The sequence below is a fragment of the Acinonyx jubatus genome, chromosome A1 (assembly GCF_027475565.1).
Source record: "Acinonyx jubatus isolate Ajub_Pintada_27869175 chromosome A1, VMU_Ajub_asm_v1.0, whole genome shotgun sequence".
Taxonomy (NCBI): Eukaryota; Metazoa; Chordata; class Mammalia; order Carnivora; family Felidae; genus Acinonyx; species Acinonyx jubatus.
The window spans coordinates 228571404-228592674 of record NC_069380.1 but is presented as its reverse complement, the minus strand read 5'-3'; positions in this window follow the sequence as shown (position 1 = coordinate 228592674).

The window sequence follows — 21271 nt, the reverse complement described above, 5'->3', positions numbered from 1 at the left end:
TCAGGATAAGAAATAATTCATTAGGCATATTTCTTCTATATCAGGCGGGGTTCTCCAGAGAAACAAATCAATAAGAGATATATCTGAGAATTCGCTTACATGACTATGGAGGCTGACAAGTTTGACATCTCTAGGGCAGGCCAGCAGGCTAGAAACCCAGGCAGAGATTGCCATCTCAAGGCAAAATTCTTCTTCCGAGAGCGTCCTTGGGGTTTTTTTGTTTTTCTTCTTAAAATCTTCAACTGATTGGATGAGGCTCACCTACATTACTGAAAGTAATCACCTTTTGCTAACAACCGGTGGATCGTAGATGTTAATCACATCAAACATACAAAATGGCCTTCGCAGCATAACTTAATTAGGGTTTAATGAAATAATGGTATGTTAGCCTAGCCAAAGTGACCCATAAAAAAACCACCACAGCTGCTAAAGGAAAATCCAATAGGACATTGGTTCCTCATGTATTGTTATTATAAATTTTCTATCAAATGTAAAATTAGACAATCTAAACCAATTTCAGGTACCATGTTTCCTTGTCAATTGGACTTCAGAGAAAAAGATGTATCATTTTCCAAGCTTCCTACCATTTCCGTTATAGCACATTCCCCCCAATGATGAGCCCCAGCAACAAGGAACCTGATGGCACCAGGGCAGACGAGCCACTCTGGCACCGAGGGACTTAACGAATAAAGTTGATCATCAAGCTTTCCTCAAAAGATTCTTGATCAAAAGAGGGAAATGATAAAGGAAATTTTCGGACTTAACGAGTAAAGTTGATCATCAAGCTTTACTCAAAAGATTCTTGATCAAAAGAGGGAAATGATAAAGGAAATTTTCCACTTTTTGTATTTGTGGGCCCTGCTCCTGGGCTCCCAGGGAAGCTTCAACATTTCCCAAGGTCATAATCACTTACCTGAACTTCAAAGCATGGGCTCTATTTCTGCCCTGAGCACACATTGTACATCTGCTTCATTACCACATAGCCTAAATGAAACATTTCAAACTAAAGATAAGAGTAAAAATCTCCCTAGGTTCTGTTCCCATACGTCTGGAAGCCAGCCACCTTGCACATACTAGAAGCATAAGGTAAAGTTTGTAATTTTCTGGCAAAGTCCTTCATCATGATGATTTGTAATTCTGGATGTAACAAAATACTTATATAACCTGGTATTAAGCATTCCTTCTCTGGAGCACTCTTTTCTTTGTGAAGATTGTGTATCCCAGGTAGTTGTCCTCGTTGGAGTCGAATAAAACTCTCTTCTTTTTTTTTTTTTTTTTTAGAAATTCAAAAAGGTTCGTTCATTTTGCATGGACACAGCTCCAAGGCATTGTTTGAAAAAAAAACCATTACCCTTTACCGATGGTATAACTCAAGGGTCAGCAAACTACAGTCACTGGGCCAAATTCTGACCACAGCCTATTGCTGTAAGTGAGGTTTTCTGGAACACAGCCACACCCCTTCATTTGGGCGTTGTCTAGATGACTTTTTTTTTCAATAAATTTTTTTAATGTTTACTTATTTTTGAGAGAGAGAGACAGACAGAGTGTGAGCAGGAGAGGGGCAGAGAGAGAGGGAGACACAGAATCCAAAGCAGGTTCCAGGCTCTGAGCTGTCAGCCCACAGTCCAACTCGGGGCTCAAACCCACTAGCTGTGAGATCATGACCTGAGCCGAAGTCAGATGCTTAACCGACTGGGCCTCCCAGGTGCCCCATACGGTGACTTTTGTGTGGCAACTGCAGAATCAAGTACTTGGGAAGGAGACCAAATGAGGCTCAGAGAGCAAAAATATTTACTATCTGGCCCTTTTCAGAAAATGTTTGTGGACTTATTCAAGCAAGGCAACTGTGCGACACAGTGGAAAAGATTCAGGATTCAAGACAGTTGGTTAGTGGGTCTGAACCCAGTGAAGATCTGGGAAGATTTTAAAAAGAATAGTCTAACAGGATGTTTGAGAGAAGCCCAGAACATCCGCATGTGGCTTCAAAGCAGCTTTACCTTTGGCAACTGCTAGCTTGCTGCTCAAAAACTGAAGCTTGGGGCCTCTGGCACAGAAAACTGCCCCCTAATAAATCTCACATGAAGGATGCCGAGATTTGCATGGGCAAGAAAATGGCGCCTGGAAGGCAAACCATAGCCAAGTTGCTCAGTCTTGTGAATAGCGACCGGGCTCAGGTTTTCACCTCATTTTTAAGCAGCTTATCATCACCTCCCAAAAGGGAGAAACATAACCTTGAAAACATTGCATTGCTAAATAAAAATTTTTTTAAAAAATTGCGTTGCTTTTTTTTCCTGTTGAGAGCATATAAATGAAGATTTAAACTTTAACAAAGTAGTTTTCCCACATACCTATTCCTAAGTTTCATATACCACTCGATCGCTTGAAATATTTTGTCATACCAATGGATACGCCCCCCCCCCCCCCCACATCTCTCTTTCTCGGGGATAAATTTCGCTGAAATGAACTGACGTAACATCTCAATTCATTACCTTGTATGTGAAACCCAAATAGGGTTTGAGAACCGCTGTGAAGTATCAACTGAAAGGAATATTTGTGAGATGTTTTTTCTCACCGAGGTGTAGGAAAAACATGATAACGCAGACACGCGATACATTAGAATTCATTTTTATAAATTTTTTTAAATTAATTTTTTAAAATAAATTAATTTTTATAAAAGATAAAATTAAGATACATTTTAAAAGATATCTTTTAAAAAAGATAAAATTTGGCCACAGTGCGTGGCCAAATAAAGTTGACTTTGGTCATTTATCTACCACGTGTCGTAACCTTAGTATCTAACAGGTGCTATGCTGTGTATCCAGCATGCAAAATTCCTGATGCTCCCTGCCAGATTCCCCAGAGGGGCCTGCGGTTTTATTTCTGGCGTGTTCACTGGGTTCAAACCACTAACTAACCTAACAAGGCAACTGGGACCGAAAGCCTGGCCTGCCTACCCCACCCAGGACGTAAAGCCCAGGACGGCGCAGAGAAGATCATGCCCAGTGCGATCGTAACCCCTAACTTCCCACCAGATGGCTGACCCACGTCGCCCCAGCTGCCCTCATTCTTGTGAGTTAAAGAACATGGGGCATTCCACAACTCTGCCTTTTTCCTCCTTTCTATCTCCCTCTCCTCCTGCAAGACTTAAGTTTTTTTTCTCTTCAGTGTCTGATTTGAGCAGTATAGTGTTATGCTTCCCAGGAAGTGACTGCTTTTTCCAGGATTACCACCATCCCATTTTCAGAGTTTGTAAGTCCAAGGGTGAGAGAGCCCATCCACACAGGGCCGGGCAGGAACTACAGCTGAGAACGAGAAACTGGTCTCTGTGTGCCCCTGGCTGGGGCAGGTTGATCTTCGTCCCTGGTAGCTGCCTTATTTCCTGATAAATGAACCAGAGAAGCAGAGGGAGCATATGGGAAAGAGGAGGTCAAATAAAAGGACGTCCCCCGTCGTTCAAGTCCCTGGCTCCAAGCTCTCCTGAGGCCAACGTATATTTCTTAATTTGGGTCCCCAAATGGAACCTACTATTATTTTAATAATATCACATTTGTTTAGTCTAAAAAGAGAACGACTTCTGTCACTTGCCCACCTAGCAAAGGTTATTATATTATTCAAACTTACCATCCATTTCTATTTCTTCAAGGACACCAGCGAGTGTACAATTCATGCCAAGGCAGCGATATGGAATCACAGTTACAGTATTACCCCTTGTGGTACCATTCTTGCCTTAAACTCTGATGTCCTGATTCAAAGGAATGACTGATAAACCAAGTGTTAGCTGCAGTAGGCCCTCAGAGAACTAGTTTCAATGCAGATGGGTCTCTAGACCCTCAAATATCGCATTAGGCATCGCACTCCCTCTGAGCACATATGCCAAGGCTTGAGTTTAACTTTCTTTTCCCCTCGTGACATAGACAGAAGTTCCACCAGTAATTTCCACGCCAAGCTTCTGGAGAAAGCCAGTCTAATGTCATCATATTTTTCTAGCTATTTTAACTCAGTTAAAAAAAAAACACCAATTTTTTAAACCCCTATTTCTAGAAAAAGCTAGAAATGAGAAACACAGGAGACTGCCTTTAGCTCCTTCAGTAATGAAGCTTGATCGCTTTGCTCCCATATTCTTCTTTTCCCAGAGATCAACTGATATTCCCTTATTTGTAGAACACATGCCCCCTCGTCCTTCAGAGTTCAAATCCAGTTGCCTTTCCTCTGGTGCTTTTTTTTTTTAAACGTTTTATTTATTTTTGAAAGAGAGCATGAGTGGGGGAGGAGGGACAGCAAAAGAGAGAATCCCAGGCAGGCTCTGTACCACCAGCATAGAGCCTGACACGGGGCTCAAACTCATCAACCGTGAGACCATGACCTGAACCAACGTCAGACGCTCAACTGAGCCAGCCAGGTGCCTCTCCCCTCGTGCTTTTTCCCAGTAAAGTGGTAGCTCTTACAGAGAACAGTGAGTGGCCTCCTGGCTCATCTGATCCCGGGTGACTTCTTCTGCAGGTTGGGTGGTTAGCATTTCCCTGAAGGGCATTACCTAACCTGCCCCAGGAGGGACTATTTATTGGACAGTGGGGAACCCAAACCAGATTCCAGACTCCTCATAATGAACACAACTAAGGATTAATAAATATCAATACTTTTTAAGTAGATACAATTTTAATGAGCCACATAAACCCATACCAGCGTCCAAAGAACCCCTGGAATTCATTCTGTCATCCTTGGTGATACACGACCTTGTTACCTCTTAGTGGCTTCATCCATAAAAGGCCAGAAAGATGCCCAGTGATTCCTTAGTTATGGCGAAATTGATTCATGCAAAAATTTTGTGTAGGTGATACGAGCATAAAGGTCTTTCGGTGCTTGAATCCCCTCCAGTGCCCCCCGCGTGCTCCTCCTTTCCAGGTCTGGTGGCAAAAGCTTTCCTGACTCCGAATCCACGAGCACTACTTGAATTCGGGGACTTTAGGATATCTCTAAATCAGGATGAGTCTCATAACCGAAGCCATGTCGGAGTTTAACTAGGAGCATTTTTTTTCTTAGAAGTACATAAAATAATGGTGCCTTTTATAACCAGTGGCATTTTAGATTCTATGAAATACAGCAACTAAATGAGTCCTTCCCGAATTCAAGGTCTTTCTTAAAGCAGGTTAACTTTGCTATTGGCTTTAATTCCTATCTCAGTAGCTTTTCTCAAAATGTGCAGGAAATTGCACCTTGTGGACCTACCCATGGTGTTGAGAGGGATTGGAGAGGTCACCCAGCCTATGGTCCTCAGAGAGACCCCCTTGTTTACTAAGTTTGGGGAATGTTGTATCAAAGTTTTCTCAGTCACTTGATACGCTGGAATACAGTATGGGTTTGTCAATAAGGTGTTCTCATGTTTGGGATTTCCCTACCACCACTTTTTCCTAGGACCAATCTGAAGGGGAATAGAAATACTGAGAAGATGAAGGCCAAGAGATTATGCAATTTGGCCCAAAGACCCAGATAACGAGTAACAAAGCCCACAGGTGCAGCTGGGGTCTACCAATTACAGTCCCAGTGTTCTTACCACGCACACTATTTCATGCATCATTTTTCCATGAAACTAGTAAGGCACCATGGCATAGATACCTCTCTCCTAATGCACTTGAATAAGAATTTCAAAACTAACAACTTAATGGATCTTAAAGACACATTTACACTGGAGATCAGCAACCACTCAAGTTGTGGAAGTTTTGGGTGCACGCGGTATCCGTGGAATGGGTCGCCCAACTGCTGTCCAAGACCCAAGAGCAACTTTTGGAGCATCCGTGCATTTCGGAGTAGGGGGAGATTAGGGGGCAGAAGCTAAGAGACAGTCAGAGACACCTCCCGTTACTACAGATCCCTAGTGCCTTGAATCCGGCAAAACTTTTGAGGCGTTGCTACCCACCAGCGGGTTACTGCCGCCGGCTCTGCGACTCCTTCACTTCTGATTATGAAAATATCCTTATTACACTGCACTGCACCATAATCATTAGCATTTTTATTGTTTTCACTCAAAAGCTCCTAAGTTATTTAGATAAGCACCATTAAACAAAAATCTGAGTAATTAGTTCTTTTGATGCACCTTGTGGCAGCAGAGGAACTCAAAGACATTTATTAACAACACACTCAGTCCCAGGTGGGACTTATTATAAACAGAGCTTAGCCCCAAAGCAACCTGTCATTAAATCCTGAACAGGAATTAGGTACTTCTCTCTTCCCATGCCAGTCTTCATCAACCAGCCTCTGCCACTTGGGTAGCGTCATTATATCTTTCCCTCCACTGAAATACCACAAGTCACTGCTAACGCAGAGTCCCAGAGGGTGGCCAGAAACAACCACACATGCTCTCAGAACTCACAGAACTTGAAAATCAGAAGGAAATCTCAGGGATCACCTCCCTTCGTCTCCTCATTTTACTCATTGGAGACAGAAATCCAAGTAAATTAAGAAGTTCCCCAAAAGCCCACAGATGGTCCGCGCAACCCACATCTTCCCTCTCTTGTCCCAGTGAATTCTGCAGCCCACAACCCTTTGAAGTGTCTCACTGAAACCAGTGCCTGGAAGCCGTCCACGGATTCCGGCCACTCTAAGTTACTGATCTACAACAAAACACCCACTCTTCCCCCAGAATGACAAATGTTGTGAGTGTCGTATGCTGGCATCAGCATGCATTAAAATGAGGATATTTGGGGGTGCCTGGGTGGCTCAGTTGATAGAGTGTCCGACTTCAGCTCAGGTCATGATCTCATGGTTCCTGAGTTTGAGCCCCGCATCGGGCTCTGTGCTGACAGCTCAGAGTCTGGAGACTGCTTGGGATTGTGTGTCTCCCTCTGTCTCTGCTCCTCCCCTGCTCATGCGCGGCTCTCTCTCTCTCTCTCTCTCTCTCTCTCCCTCTCAAATAAACATTAAAAAAAACAATGAAATGAGGATATTTGTGGGATCTTAGAAAATCACCAAAAGGAAGATTTACATGAAAAAAAATAGCAATTTTTCTTTGTGTATGTCGGAAAACAGAACTAGGAGTTGATTGGCATCTAGGGCCAACAGGAGACCTTTGCTGTCATCTGTCCTTGCCAGCTCTAGGATCCCCAGCGAATGCCACACCTGTCGGGGTCTCCGTCCCACATCTGTGAAACAGGCTGACCAGTTTCTGACTTGAATGCAGTGGGGGAGGGCAGAAGCCAGCCAACCGACCCCTAACAGCTCCTCTGGCTTCAGATGCTTCTTTTGTCTTCAGATGCCCTCCCTCCGGTAGGCGGGATTTCTCTACAGAGCAAATGTCATCGTTAATGAGGCTTTCTCCCCTGTGTCATGTAACATATGGAAGCACAAACAAGATTTCAAAGAAAAGATTTCCTGTTGATTTCTCAGTGTTTTGCTCACATATGATGTCTGATGACTAGGCGTGGAACAAGGCGGGTCGCCTGCCTCACTCACTGGCTGAGAGTCACCCTCCCGAAATTCTAGCCAGGTGCCACAGAGATAAACTCCTACCTGCCTGCCTCCTCCTGAAGCACCATGCAGATCACAGGCCTTGAGTCCTTCGCAAAACAGCTCTACTCCCCGGGAAATATTCCTTCACTTAATCTCAGTCGCCCTAACGGAACATTTGCCTGTTCGGCCAACCACATGCTAACACAGAAAAAACACCAAGTTCTGTGGGGCAGGTATTTCAGAAGGGCCAAACACCTTTGAATTTGACCCTAAGTTCCTAGGTTTTTTTCCACTTCTATAGCTAGGAAAAACAACGTAAGGTTTCATGTAGATTAACAACAACAATAAAACTACGTGGGTTGTTTTATTTTCCATAGATGGACTTTATATTCTAATTCAAATTCCTGCTCTGCCAAGACTTTCATCCGTCTGGGGAGGCTTGGCTGATTCTCACCGGATGCCATTCACAGAAGAGGCTAAAAATGCTTTATCTGCCTGAAGCCCCAAATGGCAGGGGAGGAGAAAGCCCAAAAGATAAATGAAAGATACGTGTCTAGATGAGACCTGAAAAGGAGAAGTCGGTGAGGTAGAGTCAGAGGGACGGAGAGCATTGCCTGGGCCACGTGATTCGCAAAACCAGGATCCCGGCAGGGACCGCTCCGAAGCGAAAACCCGCATCTGCTGATGCGTGAAGGCAACAGGTAATACAGGAGAACACCCGAGCTCATTTCTTTTCCATTTTCTCCAACCAGACAATCCACACAAGAGACTGTACCTGCAAAAAGTTCCAGATTAACTTTTACCAACTGTGTTGTTCGTCTTGACTGTTAATTAGTGCCAGAGGCAATTCCCCCTTTTTCCTCTTCTCTCTCTCCCCGGATTTCCCCTCTGGATGCTAATGAAGTAAGAGATTTTAAGCTCCACAGTCTCCACTGAGACTTCTCTATTGGCAAGAAGGAAAAAAACAAATTAACGTGAAGGATTTCTTGAGGGGAACAGTTTACAGTCAAACACCCACTGTTGACAAAACCATCACACCTGTCACTTCACGCCTCTCTGCCAACTGCATAATTATTGTCATTACCAGTAAGTCATGGAAAGATAAATGAGTGTGGATTATACAACACAAAATTGCATAAATATGAATATTTTACGAGACCTGAGCAGTGCCACAAATTAGACACGACATGGAATTGTCACTTGCTTCTAGAGGTTCTTAGGATCTCTCCCCCGGTTTAGGGGAAATCTAGAAAGATGTCCCGGGTGGATGTTACTAGAAGACGAGTGAGGACGAGAATATTCTCTTTGGAACTGATTTTAAAATACATTAAATTGCTAGTGTCTTTTTATGTTTAGGACATGCCGTTTCATTTTTACATTTTCCTAAGTGGAATATAATTTCTAAAGAAAGCATTTTTGAGCCAACAGGGTTTAAAGCCAAACGCATCTAATTTGTTATCACCTACTATTCTGGATCATTCACATTTGAATACGTTGCCAAAAATGTTAGACCAGACCGCTCTGCCCCCCAGTTGCCTGTAATTTCTCCACTCTTGGTGACCTTCCTTCTTCTTGTGCGCCCAAGGCCAGCTCAAGCCTGCACTGCTTTCTCCCACTTTTGAACTTCTTAAGCCGGGATCCTGGAAAATACACACTTCTGACACTTTTCAGATTCTATAAGATAGGACTATCAGACTCTTCCTGTCTGTATTAGTTGTACATTTGCAATTTCCAAACTTCCACGGACGGTCTCCTTCTCAGTGTCCAAAACTGGGCTCAGAAGTCAGAGGCACTCCTTCAGTATGTGTAAGGAAAATTATTAAATTAAATCCCATGTTCCTTAGTGTCTATAGAGAATAAAATGGGAATAGAAGAATATTAGATAAAGCCCAGGTATTCCCTTCGGCAGGGTGGGATCACAACCCTGGAAACCAGACACATTCATACACACACAAAAATAGTGTGTTCATTGAGACTTGCCAGCAGGGGCTGGGAATTACCTTCCTAATCAAGGGGATTATTGATTACAAGCTTGGGCGTATATTAAGAAACAGCTGAATCTCACATGGTATCACTTGACTATCAGTTCCATGGGGGAAGAAAGTTTTGTCTGATTGTTCATAGTTATGTAGGCAGAATAATGATGTCCAAAGATGTCCACGTTCTAATCCCTGGAGTCTGGGACTATGTTAGGTTACATGCCAGTGAAAAAGGAAGCCTGGACACAATTTTTACCCCTAATTTCAAAATTCTGTGCTTATCGTGTTTAAATTCTCTATTTTTGACTCAGTTATCATGCCTTTTAAATACTTGTACAATGTCATGGTAAACTTTCAGAGAAACTTCAAAATCTGTGAGTATACTAGATAAAGGCTAAATCCGCTTGTTTAAAGTTCAAAACTTTAAATTTCCATTCTTTCTAGGTTTCCATTCAAGAGATGAGACCAGAATGATAGAAGTTGCAAACATCACCTTACAAGGAATGCTATCATACAAGGTTTGACGTGACACCAAATAATGGGCACGATAACATTTGTGTTAATGGAAACTCATTCCAGGTATAGACTAGAGAATGACTTGGTTGAAAAAGGCCATGGGAAGACACTGTAGGAACTCTGGTGAGAGAGGCAGTGGCCTGGCGTTGGATAGTGCAGTGGGGTTGGAGAAAAGTGGATGAATCCTAGGAAAGAGTAGGTGTTATTGACAGGAATTGGTAACTAGAGCAGGGAGAGAAACAGTGGGGATCACAATGGCTTTGGACAACAGGATGGATGATAACAATTCAGTAAAGTGCAGAGTGTGAGATATTGTGGTTGAGCATGAGATATGTAATCTCATATAAAATGAGTCCCGATTTGGACATGTTGTGTTTGCAATGGGGAAGGGATACTAAGTGACTGTTGGAGATAGTAATGATTGGATGTATCAGTCTGCATCTCAAGGGGGAGATTTTGTTAGCAACACAGATTTGGAAATTATCATCAATATATGAATGCAGATGGAGGTCGCTGAGTCTGACAACACCCACGGTAAGTGTATAGATTGAAAATTTAGGGACAAACTCCAAGAAAGATTATTTTTAAGGAGCAGGACAGCAGAAGGATATACACAGGAGACTAAGTCCATAGCCAGAGAGAAAGAAGACCAGGCAAATTCAGTGTTATGAGAGCTAACAGAGAAGGTTTCAAGATGGCGCGTATAATCCAAGGTGCCAAATGCTGCTGAGAGGTGGAGCAAGGTGGAAGTGTGAGCGTTGGATTTTGCAAAACAGATACCATCAGGGACCTTAATGAGAGTATTTTTAGTGGACTGGTGGGGGCAGAGATCAGCCTAAAGTGTATTGAGGAAGGGTGAGGACAGGGTGAGGAAGTAGGGGAACCAAGTAAGACATCTCTCTTAAGAAGTTGGACTAAAAAAAGAGAAGCAAGAAATGGAGTGGTAGAGAACAGTAAGAAAATTTGTTTTAAACAGAAGAAAATGTTGATCCGAAGACACCAGCGGAGAGGACAAAGCAGACGATTCGGATCATCAAGGAGGTAACTGGTGTCACGAGGTCCTTAAGGACTGGGATGAATCCAGAGCAGGGCGGAGGGATGTGCTGTGGATGGCGGTATGAGACATGTCTTCCACCGTAACGGGAGGAGGGGAGGAAAGGAAGGATGCAGGCCGTGGCAGGTGAGTTTCTAGGTTCATGGAGGAAAACTGAGGCAGTTGCTCTTCCGCTTTTTATTCTTCTGTGAAGTAGAAGATGAAGTTATCTGAATGCTTAATTTTGAAAAGAGAGGTGTTCTAGCACATAAACCAAGTTTTTAAAAACAAGTCAATCCAAGGATCTCAGGTGATACCACCTCAGCGTTGGTTCGAAGTTGCAACACCATAATCCAGCGATTTGAAGTAGTTTCAAAGGGGTTTCCAAACATATGTGGCGCCCAACATTATGGAAGAACTCAGACATAATACTCAGAAAAAACTCTCAAACCCTTCCACTCCTCCACACATCTCCCACATCCACAGCTTCTCCAGAGCTTCTCAAATATCAGATGCTAAAAATGCGCCCCCATCCCCAGCCTGGCCCCACTTTCCTTATACCCTCCTCCCATATCCTGTTCTTCAGTTTTGTTTGAAGGTCAACTGAAGCTCTTGAATGAAATCTTTTCTCTCTCTCCCTAGTTCCCAAGCTTTCTTCTCTCAATCCATTCTCCAGATTCAAAGATCTGCATCCTAAAAGATGCAGGAACAGGTCTGACAGACATAGAGTTTTTCTTGGAAGGCTGGCGTAGGAATGTAAAAAGAATGAACCAGGAGAAAGAACTCACAGGCTATTAAGTAGTGGCCACCGTCTCATCAATACAAGAGCTGCTTTTGAAAAACGTGATGTCAACGTTGGAGAACGACCCGGCACAGTAATCCCCACTGGAGTGCAGACCCCTGTGCTGAAGGCTGCTTCCAAAGAAGGCCAGGGGTTAAGTGGATAAAAGGGTGATCAATAACTCTGAAAAATTGATCGTGGCACAGTGCTGTGGCTAACCCTGGGCAAAGTTCGAATTATGGATCGCGTACGGCATATGCACGTTTTATGCATTAAATCTCCACGTACTGAAAGATTCCAAAAGGAATGAAGGAGATTATTGACCACACGACTCATTGGAGACTTGTGGTTACGTTGAGCCAGTAACAAAATCCCCTTGTGGGCTAAAAAAGCTTAGCAAATCCACAGAGAAACAAGGAGATGCATTTCACTTCTCCATCCAGCCGTTGGAGGAATTATTGTCTCCGCACATTAACAGGAAGAACATCAAAAGGCCTCCCCAGCAAGTTCAGAGAGGTTGTCTTATCAGTCAAGTGCAAACAACAATAAAATCTCACTGGCTTAACACAACGGGAGCATTTCTTGTTCATGCAGAGTTATTAGTGGATCCAGCGACCCTTTGGGATCCCCGTCCTCCACGTCGGGGCTCTGCCTTCCAACTGCTGTGAGCCTGAGTCTCCATAATGGCTGCTGCAGGGGAAGACCACACAAAGGGCTTCTGGGCTGGACATTGCCGCTTGCCCTTCCAGAGCCCTTCACCAGCATTCTCCAGCGTGTTCTGGAGTGGTGGAAGTCTGACCGGTGTGATCTTGTCCTCGTTGCACTTGACCAATGGAGAACACCCGCAGGAGGTCTAAGGGCAGAACTGGAGTGGCTTCAGGTGTTACGCCTGCACTCAGTCTCCATGTTATTCCTGCTGTATCCCTCTTCTGAGGACCCAAGCTTGCTCTCTCTTTCCCTCTCTCTGTAGGTTCTGGTAACCGTCCTTCTCTCGTCTTTTATTTTATTATTTTTTTTAATGTTTATTTATTTATTTTGAGAGAGAGTGCACGCATGAGAAGGAGAGGGGCAGAGAGAGAGAGAGGGAGAGAGACAATCTCAAGCAGGCTCCACACCATCAGCACAGAGCCTGACTTGGGGCTCAGTGCCACGAACTGTGAGATCATGACCTGAGCCAAAATCAAGAGTCAGACGCCTCACCGACTAAGCCACCCAGGCGCCCTTCTTCTCTTGCCTTTTAAAGCCTAGATGTCCTAACACCTCCCCAGTGTCACCAATCCTAGAGTGTACCACCATCCCCTGTTGATTTCTTAAAACCCAGCCCACCCCGTTATTAAATTCTTTTCCATTACCCAGATTTTAAATGCTTTTTTTTTCACGTGTATTTATTTTTGAGAGAGACAGAGCATGAGTGGGGGAGGGGCAGAGAGAGGTGGCAGACACAGTATATCCCAAGCAGGCTCCAGGATTTAAGCTGCCAGCACAGAGCCTGAAGCGGGGCTCGAACTCACAAGCCATGAGATCAGGACCTGAGCCGAAGTGGGACACTTAACCGACTGAGCCACCCAGGCGCCCCTCCATTACCCAGATTTTAAATGCTTGGGCCTGAAAATGGCCCTCGTCGTGTCCACTTGAAATCATTGACCAGACAGGTCCCGCTTAACTCCTACAAGACTGGGAAGTTTAATCCACCCAATCACCCAAGAGAAAAAAGAACCCAATATTGGTGAAGACCAGAAGCCTCCATCACAAAGACCCAGCAATAGATGTAACACGATTTACGTGATAATTAGCGAGAAAATGGTCACTTTGCCACTTTCATCATTGGAAACAGCACATAACTCATCTCAATTCCTTTCCGGTGTGATTGCAGAGAGCTGGAGTACTTCCAAAAGCAGTGATCAAATACAAAATTACCAAATTAACCCCCCCAATTGGCAATCAGATTGAGATAGCCGTTTCCTCTAGGTTAGAGAAGATTGCCCATTAGCTCTTTAGAAGAATAAGCAGGGCAGGTCACAGCCTGACGCGATATTGATTGGATGTGTCCTTACATACAAAATGCCATAGAGTAGCTTTCAGTGAGCTGTTATACAACTGTCACAGAGGGGCAGGAATACAATGCTATCTTTAAAATACGTTGTCTGCTGATTGATTAAAGCAACCCGACAGAGGTGAGCGAAACACCCAACTCTGAACAGTCCAGAAACGCTGAGGGTGTGCAGGGTGGCAAGACTTGAGCTGGACTCAGAATCGCCGTCCACACTCTCCAGTAATTGTCTCAGTGCCCCAGGCCACGTCAAGTCTGGTTTCTTACATATAGGTTGAGGCAACTGAATTAAGGGCTTTTTAACCTGAGATATATGAATTACCTCATGAGTTCTGGTAAAATTTGGTAAACTTTGAAATATGTTTGCATATGTATTTTTTTTTTTTTTTACAGAAAGCATTCACAGGTTTCATGAGACACCAAAGCATCCTTTACCTAGCTCTCCTCTCAAGAAAAAGTTCACAAAGTTGGCTAGATGATGTCTAGTGATCCTTCCAGATCCAGCATTTGGTGATCCTATGGTGATTTCTGGTCAATCTATTGTTTTGATGAGAATATATAATATATTTTCATAGCACAATGGAATTGTCTTCATATGGAGACTCAGCATACCATTGGTGCTCAATACAGGTGTGTAAATCTGAATTTACATCTTGTTTTTCCTAATGTTTAAATATGCCCTTTTTGAAGGATACAGAAACATCTGATACAAATGATCTTTTCTGAGTCCCTCACTCACTCTACATGCCACATTTCCATTTGACCCCCAGGGACTCTATACAGAATAGGACATTAATAATAATCTCCTCCACAGGAAGGTAGAGAGCACATTTTAGTTAAGCAGCTCAACTTTGAGCCAAGATCCTAAAATGCCTATTTTAATTTTCTTTTTTAGAGAGAGAAAGAGAGAGCATGGGTGGGGGAGAGGGGCTGAGGGAGAGAGAAAGAGAGAGAGAGGAGACCTCTCGAGCAGGCTCCCCACTCAGTGCAGAGTCCAATGTGGGGCTCTATCCCACGAACCTGGGATCATGACCTGAGCCAAAATCAAGGGTCAGACACTCAACTGACTGAGTCACCCAGGCGCCCCTAAAATGCCTATTTTAATAACTAGTAATTGTTCTGCATAAACTCTTGTCCAAAGAACAAACTTTAAAATGGTTATGAGCAACTCTTAATGGACCAAACTTCCTAACGTCAATGTCCTAAGGTACCTAAACTGCCCGCTCTCAGCGTCACTGTCCAGTTGTTTTAATTAACCATAGGTTTAGTTTTACTTGCACACTAATTGGATCCTTGACTAATTGTGCATTAAAGACGTGGTGGTACACTGCGGATGATCTTACAATGCCCTCATTTCTCCCAGCTTCAACCTGGGAAAGCTTAAGGTGTCAGAATATTACGGTTGATAGTTTCCCATGGAAACAAAGCAAAGAGAATTCGGTTTAAAATAACTCCAACGCAGGATCAGGACCCACAGGCACACATTCGAGATTGGAAATCTTTTTTCAAACACTCTGTGGCGTTAGGTTAGGAACGCTTTCTATTCTGGCATTTTCAGAGTGTATTTGACATGAGGGTGAATACGTCTTCAGTCTTGAGGGAGGGGTTGAATGTGCCGACTCTCACAACAGCTGGGGAGTCTGTGTCCCTGTCATTCGGTGTCCCGTCAGCCAAGGTTAGCTTTGGCAATGGCAGAAAATCAGTCCAGAGTGCACATAGCTCTACAGGCCACTTGCTTTTCTTTCACACCCTCTTCTCTCTGGCCTGGTTTTCTTCTCTGTTTTCCTACATCGGCCTTCGTGTTACAGCCTCAAGCCTTTCACTTAACACACACTTTTTCTTTAAAGAAAAAAAAAAGTTTATTTATTTTGAGAGACAGCAAGAGGGGGAGGGGCAGAGAGAGAGAGAGAGCGAGAGAGAGAGAGAATCCCAAGCAGGATCCACACTCAGCACAGAGCCCAATATAGGGCTGGGGCTCACAACCGCATGATCACGACCTGAGCTGTTACCAAGAGTCGGACACTTAGACCATTGAGCCACCTGGGAGCCCCCATTTTTTTTTCTTGAACACAGAACTCCCACTGGGGAATTTTTAGCTAAGATGTGTATAAAATCTTGTTCAGTATTATCTTCCTGTAATTTCCACCTTGGGTTGTTTTGATGAGCAAAGGGATTGGTCAGGTGGGTTAATTTCAAAGTTTATGATTCCTTACCCCGATCCTGAATGCCTCAAAAGCAGAATTATTGAAAAGGTGCTCCAGACATGGACTAACTAGCAAGTTCAGTGAGCTGCTCGGCATTGAATGAGTGATACGAACCAGACAGAATCACCAGATTATGACTTAGGACACCAGAGTGCTCCGGTCTGGCCGCTTATTCCCTGTACTACCAGCCCATTACCCTGAAGCCCTTGTTTCCTTACAAAGGGTTAAAGGGCCATATTTCAAAAGGATCACTTTCAAATTCACAAATCATGACTGCTGTACAAATATTAAATGCACGTATTTAACTGAATCAAAGAAGAACGTGAAAAACAGATCTCTCTAAAACATCAAAAATACCGAAATGAATTTCTAATAGATGCAAAACTAGGCACAATTACATAATTACATAATATGTAATCTTTGTAATGAGGCTTGGATCATTTCGTTTTGGAGCGGAGAAATCAATTGTATCGCCACCGGACAAAATTAGTTTGCATTTCTGCTAGTTTTCCACAATTTACAGAGCTGCAGTATAGTCTAGTCAAAGACAATCAAAGGCACAGCCCCTGTGGAATGAGCTAAACCTGAAGGATCCGCTAGACAATTTCCAAAATTCTGTTAAAATGACAATCTGTAATCTGCTGCCCATTTTCTTTCAAAAATTTTTCCCAAGAAGCTTGCCCTGGAGATCATAAACACCATCCCCTAGAATTACGCCTGATCACAAAAATGCTGGTCTCTTTGGGTTTGGTCTGCTTATTTCTGCGAGTGTTGCAGGAATGCTAATTAACCATATATTTGCTTTGTAAATTGAGAACCACGCCATTCCGAGTTACTACCGAGGCCACGGAATTAAATTCTGTATGGACGTTTTCATAAGGAGATGGAATTTTATCTTTTAAAGCCTCTGTCATTTTCTACCCTCAAGCTAGGAAACCACTTCCAAGAAACTGTCCACCAGATGTGACAGCACCTGCAAACACCGGTGAATTCCACCCTTCAAGGGCTTTCAAACTTCCTAGGGTTCATGGTCTGCCAGGAAATGACCTCCTCACCATCTGCAAGGCCTGGACCCTAAGCCAAGTTAACCCTAAAAGATAACCTTTTTTCTTTAAAATTGGTTGTTATTCCTGATTAAACAGGAATTCTTTCCTTTCTTTTTTCTTTTTTTTTTTTTAATGTTTATTTATTTATTTTGAGAGAGAGAGAGAGAGAGAGAAAGCAGGGGAGGGGCAGAGAGAGAGGGAGAGAGAGAATCCCAAGCAGGCTCCATGCGGACAGTGCAGAGCTCAACGTAGGGCTTGATCTCACGAACCGTGAGATCATGACCTGAGCCCAAATCAAGAGTCAGATGCTTAACTTGCTGAGCTACCCAGGTGCCCCTAAACAAGAATTCTTTTCAAACATGACAATCCTTCAATGGCCTTGGTTACACAGTTGAATTATATTCTGGTCAAAAGGTGGCTAGATTTATATTAAACCTAGGTAAATAACTATTTTGCCATGATAAGTAAAGGGACTTGTTAAGAGTTGGTAAATTTGGGGGGGGGGGGATCAGCGAGAATCAGATATAATTTAAAAATGTTTCACTTCCTTTTACAAAAGCAGAGTCTACTTAACTAAATGTTCTTAGGAATGATTCAGAAAAAAAGACAAAGTGCTTCTTAACATATACATAAAAAAATAGAGCATTAACAAAACATCAAGAAAATTCCAAACAGCTAATCACAAAAAAATTTCTGTCCTGGTTCCTTCGGTCTCTTGTTCTGCTGGATCATAGGTTACCAGCCTGCTTTTGGAAGCCATCTGCTTCCAGACCACGAAGAAACCAGGGGACCCTGTCTCAAATTGGTGGCACAGTTAGTAGATAGTATCTACAGTATCTCCTCAGACACCTGTCCCCAAGTGTCTATACTTAGAAGCATCTGCTATAGTCCTTTCCATGAGGATCTAAGACTAAAGGCAAAACTGTTGGCCTGTACCTTATGAGAAGGCCTCAGGCAAGCACTGGAACAAAACAAAAATTATCTGCAGATGACGAACACTTAATGATTGTGGTTAATTTACTGCTGTCATCAATAATATCAGAATGCAGCAGGATAAACTCCTTGTTGGAGTATAATGCATAATTATTTCATAAGGGTTTGATCAATGTGGCCCCTGAGAGTAAAACCAACCCCCAGAGTCTTCTCATAGGGCATAGACTTTCTGAAATATTTATATTAATAACTCTGCACCTCAACAAATGCAAGCGAAGGCTAAACATCTCTTCTAATTTGATGACTTTCCCCCTGTAGCTCTTGCAATAGTGTTGAACTAATTTAAGAGATACCTAACACATTAAACAAACTTAATTATTTTGTATTTCTCTTTTTATATGGTAAAAAGTAAATCTTTGTGATTGCTCTGGGCCTTTGGGAAATTTCCAAGACAGTTTTAGGTGTAAAAGATATCCCGAAATTTTTCTTCTATTTTTTTCTAAATATAGGATCCAGTCTTGGTAAGGCAAAGTGAAAAGAGTTGTCAGAGGAGAGCTGGGACACTTGATTTTGGTTGGATCACAGGTGCTTGAGAACCAACTGCACGGTGACCTAATTAATCAAAGTGACAACAAAATATTTTGAAATACACATAAAAGGTAATACACTCATAAAGAACCTTAGCTCTTTCACAAGTAAGAGAGCTTTATTCTTTGGATTTTTCTTTTAAACAATCAAGGACATAATAAAGTCAACATAAAGCACAGAAAATTGTTCTGGTGGGCCCAGGTTCTCTGCTATGTAGACAGATTTTACAGAAAGTACACATTTTCATCTTGTAAATAATGGTATTAATCTGCAAAGCAGTGAAATAAACCCAACAAAAATGAGCAAACTTAGCTAAAATTTTAACTTACTTTAAGCCTTCTTTTCAGATTCAGCTGTTGTAAATCAAGGCAAATAAAATTTATTTTCCAGGTCTTGTCTTTTATGAAGCTCTTTTGCATTCTAGAACAAATGGACACTTATATTAGAACAAAATTATTCTTTTTCCTTATAAAACAAAGCCACATATTCATTTGCATTTCTCTATCATTATTGTTTGTAGTATGGTCTCAACCACATGTAGTTTTTTCTTTTTTTCTTTTAATTTTTTGTTTTAGAGAGTGAGAGAGCATGTGAGTGGGGGAGAGGGGCAGAGGGAGAGAGAGAGAGACAGAGAGAGAGAATCTCAAGAAGGCTCCGCATGCAGCGCTGAGCCCAATGTGAGGCTCGATCCCGACCCTGGGATTATGACCTGAGCCAAAATCAAGAGTCAGACACTCAACCGACTGAGCCACCCAGGTGCCCCTCAACCATGTATATTAATTATAACATGGACCAATATGAAAATCTCCTACTTCACAGAGAAAACTAGAGGGTATGTGATTGAGAACTGTCCATCATTTTGCAATGTTTAGGCAGAATAACATAACTTATGTGGCACCTGGGTGGGTAAGTCAGTTAAGTGAGAGACTCTTGATTTTGGCTCAGGTCATATCTCACGACCATGAGATCGAGCACTGTGTTAGGCTCCACACTGAATGTGGAGCCTGCTTGGGACTCTCTCTCTCTCTCTCTCTCTCTCTCTCTCTCACTCTCTGTCTCTCCCCACTTGTGTCTTCTCTTTATTTCAAAATAAATAAATAAAATTAAAAAAGAAAAGAATAACATAGCTTGTGAGTATGTTTTACACATATTCTACAGCCACACCCATCCCTTTCATACTTTTCTAAAGTGGCAAAAGTAAACCCATTCATTAACATGACCCGAAGATATAGACTCCTACAGCATATAGAAACATGAACCTTAAAATTACGCTTACATACTAATATTTCAGGATTCCATATTACACAGAAAATATCGAGGTATCCAAGAATTATTGTTAATTAGCTCAATTTAATATTAGTTTATGTCTTTAAGTTACCTGAAGACCTTGCAGATTATGTTTGAGCTGACACACTACAAAACATAATTACTATTGATATTAAAAGTTTGTTAGAATAATGACTCAATTTAGTTGAGCACAAATTACTTTTTGTAATCTTTAACAGTGTGTAGAAGTATTGTTAACTTATTTGATCATAAAACCTTCATAATTTTAGGAAGATCAGACTGACTATTCTCATGAATAAGAAAAAATCAACCAAGTAAAATAACGTGTGTACTGACACACCAGAAAAAAACACAGATTAATTGACAAAAAAAATATTTGTTTATTTATTTATTTATTTTTATTTTTTATTTTTTTAAATTTACACCCAAATTAGTTAGCATCTAGTGCAACAATGATTCCAGGAGTAGATTCCTTACTGTCCCTTACCCACTTAGCCCATCCCCCCTCCCGCAACCCTTCCAGTAACCCTTAGTTTGGTCTCCATATTTATGAGTCTTTTCTGTTTTGTGCCCCTCCCTATTTTTATATGATTTTTGTTTCCCTTCCCTTATGTTCATCTGTTTTGTCTCTTAAAGTCCTCATATGAGTGAAGTCATATGATTTTTGTCTTTCTCTAATTTCACTTAGCATAATACCCTCCAGTTCCATCCACATAGTTGCAAATGGCAAGATTTCATTCTTTTTGATTGCTGAGGAATACTCCATTCTATATATATACCACATCTTCTTTATCCATTCATCCCTTGATGGACATCTGGGCTCTTTCCATACTTTGGCCATTGTTGATAGTGCTGCTATAAACATGGGGGTGCATGTGTCCCTTTGAAATAGCACACCTGTATCCCGTGGATAAATGCCTGGTAGTGCAATTGCTGGGTCATAGGGTAGTTGTATTTTTAGTTTCTTGAGGAACCTCCATACTGTTTTCCAGAGTGCCCGCCCACCAACAATGCAAAAGAGATCCTCTTTCTCTGCATCCTTGCCAACATCTGTTATTGCCTGAGTTGTTAATGTTAGCCATTGTGACAAGTGTAAAGTTACGGTATCTCACTGTGATTTTGATTTGTATTTCCCTGATGATGAGTGATGTTGAGCATTTTTTCATGTGTCGATTGGCCATGTGGATGTCTTCTTTGGAGAAGTGTCTATTCATGTCTTTTGCCCATTTCTTCACTGGATTATTTGTTTTTTGGGTGTTGAGATTGATAAGTTCTTTATAGATTTTGGATACTAACCCTTTATCTGATATGTCATTTGCAAATATCTTCTCCCATTCTATCAGTTGCCTTTTAGTTTTGCTGATTGTTTCCTTCGCTGTGCAGAAACTTTTTATTTTGATGAGGTCCTAGT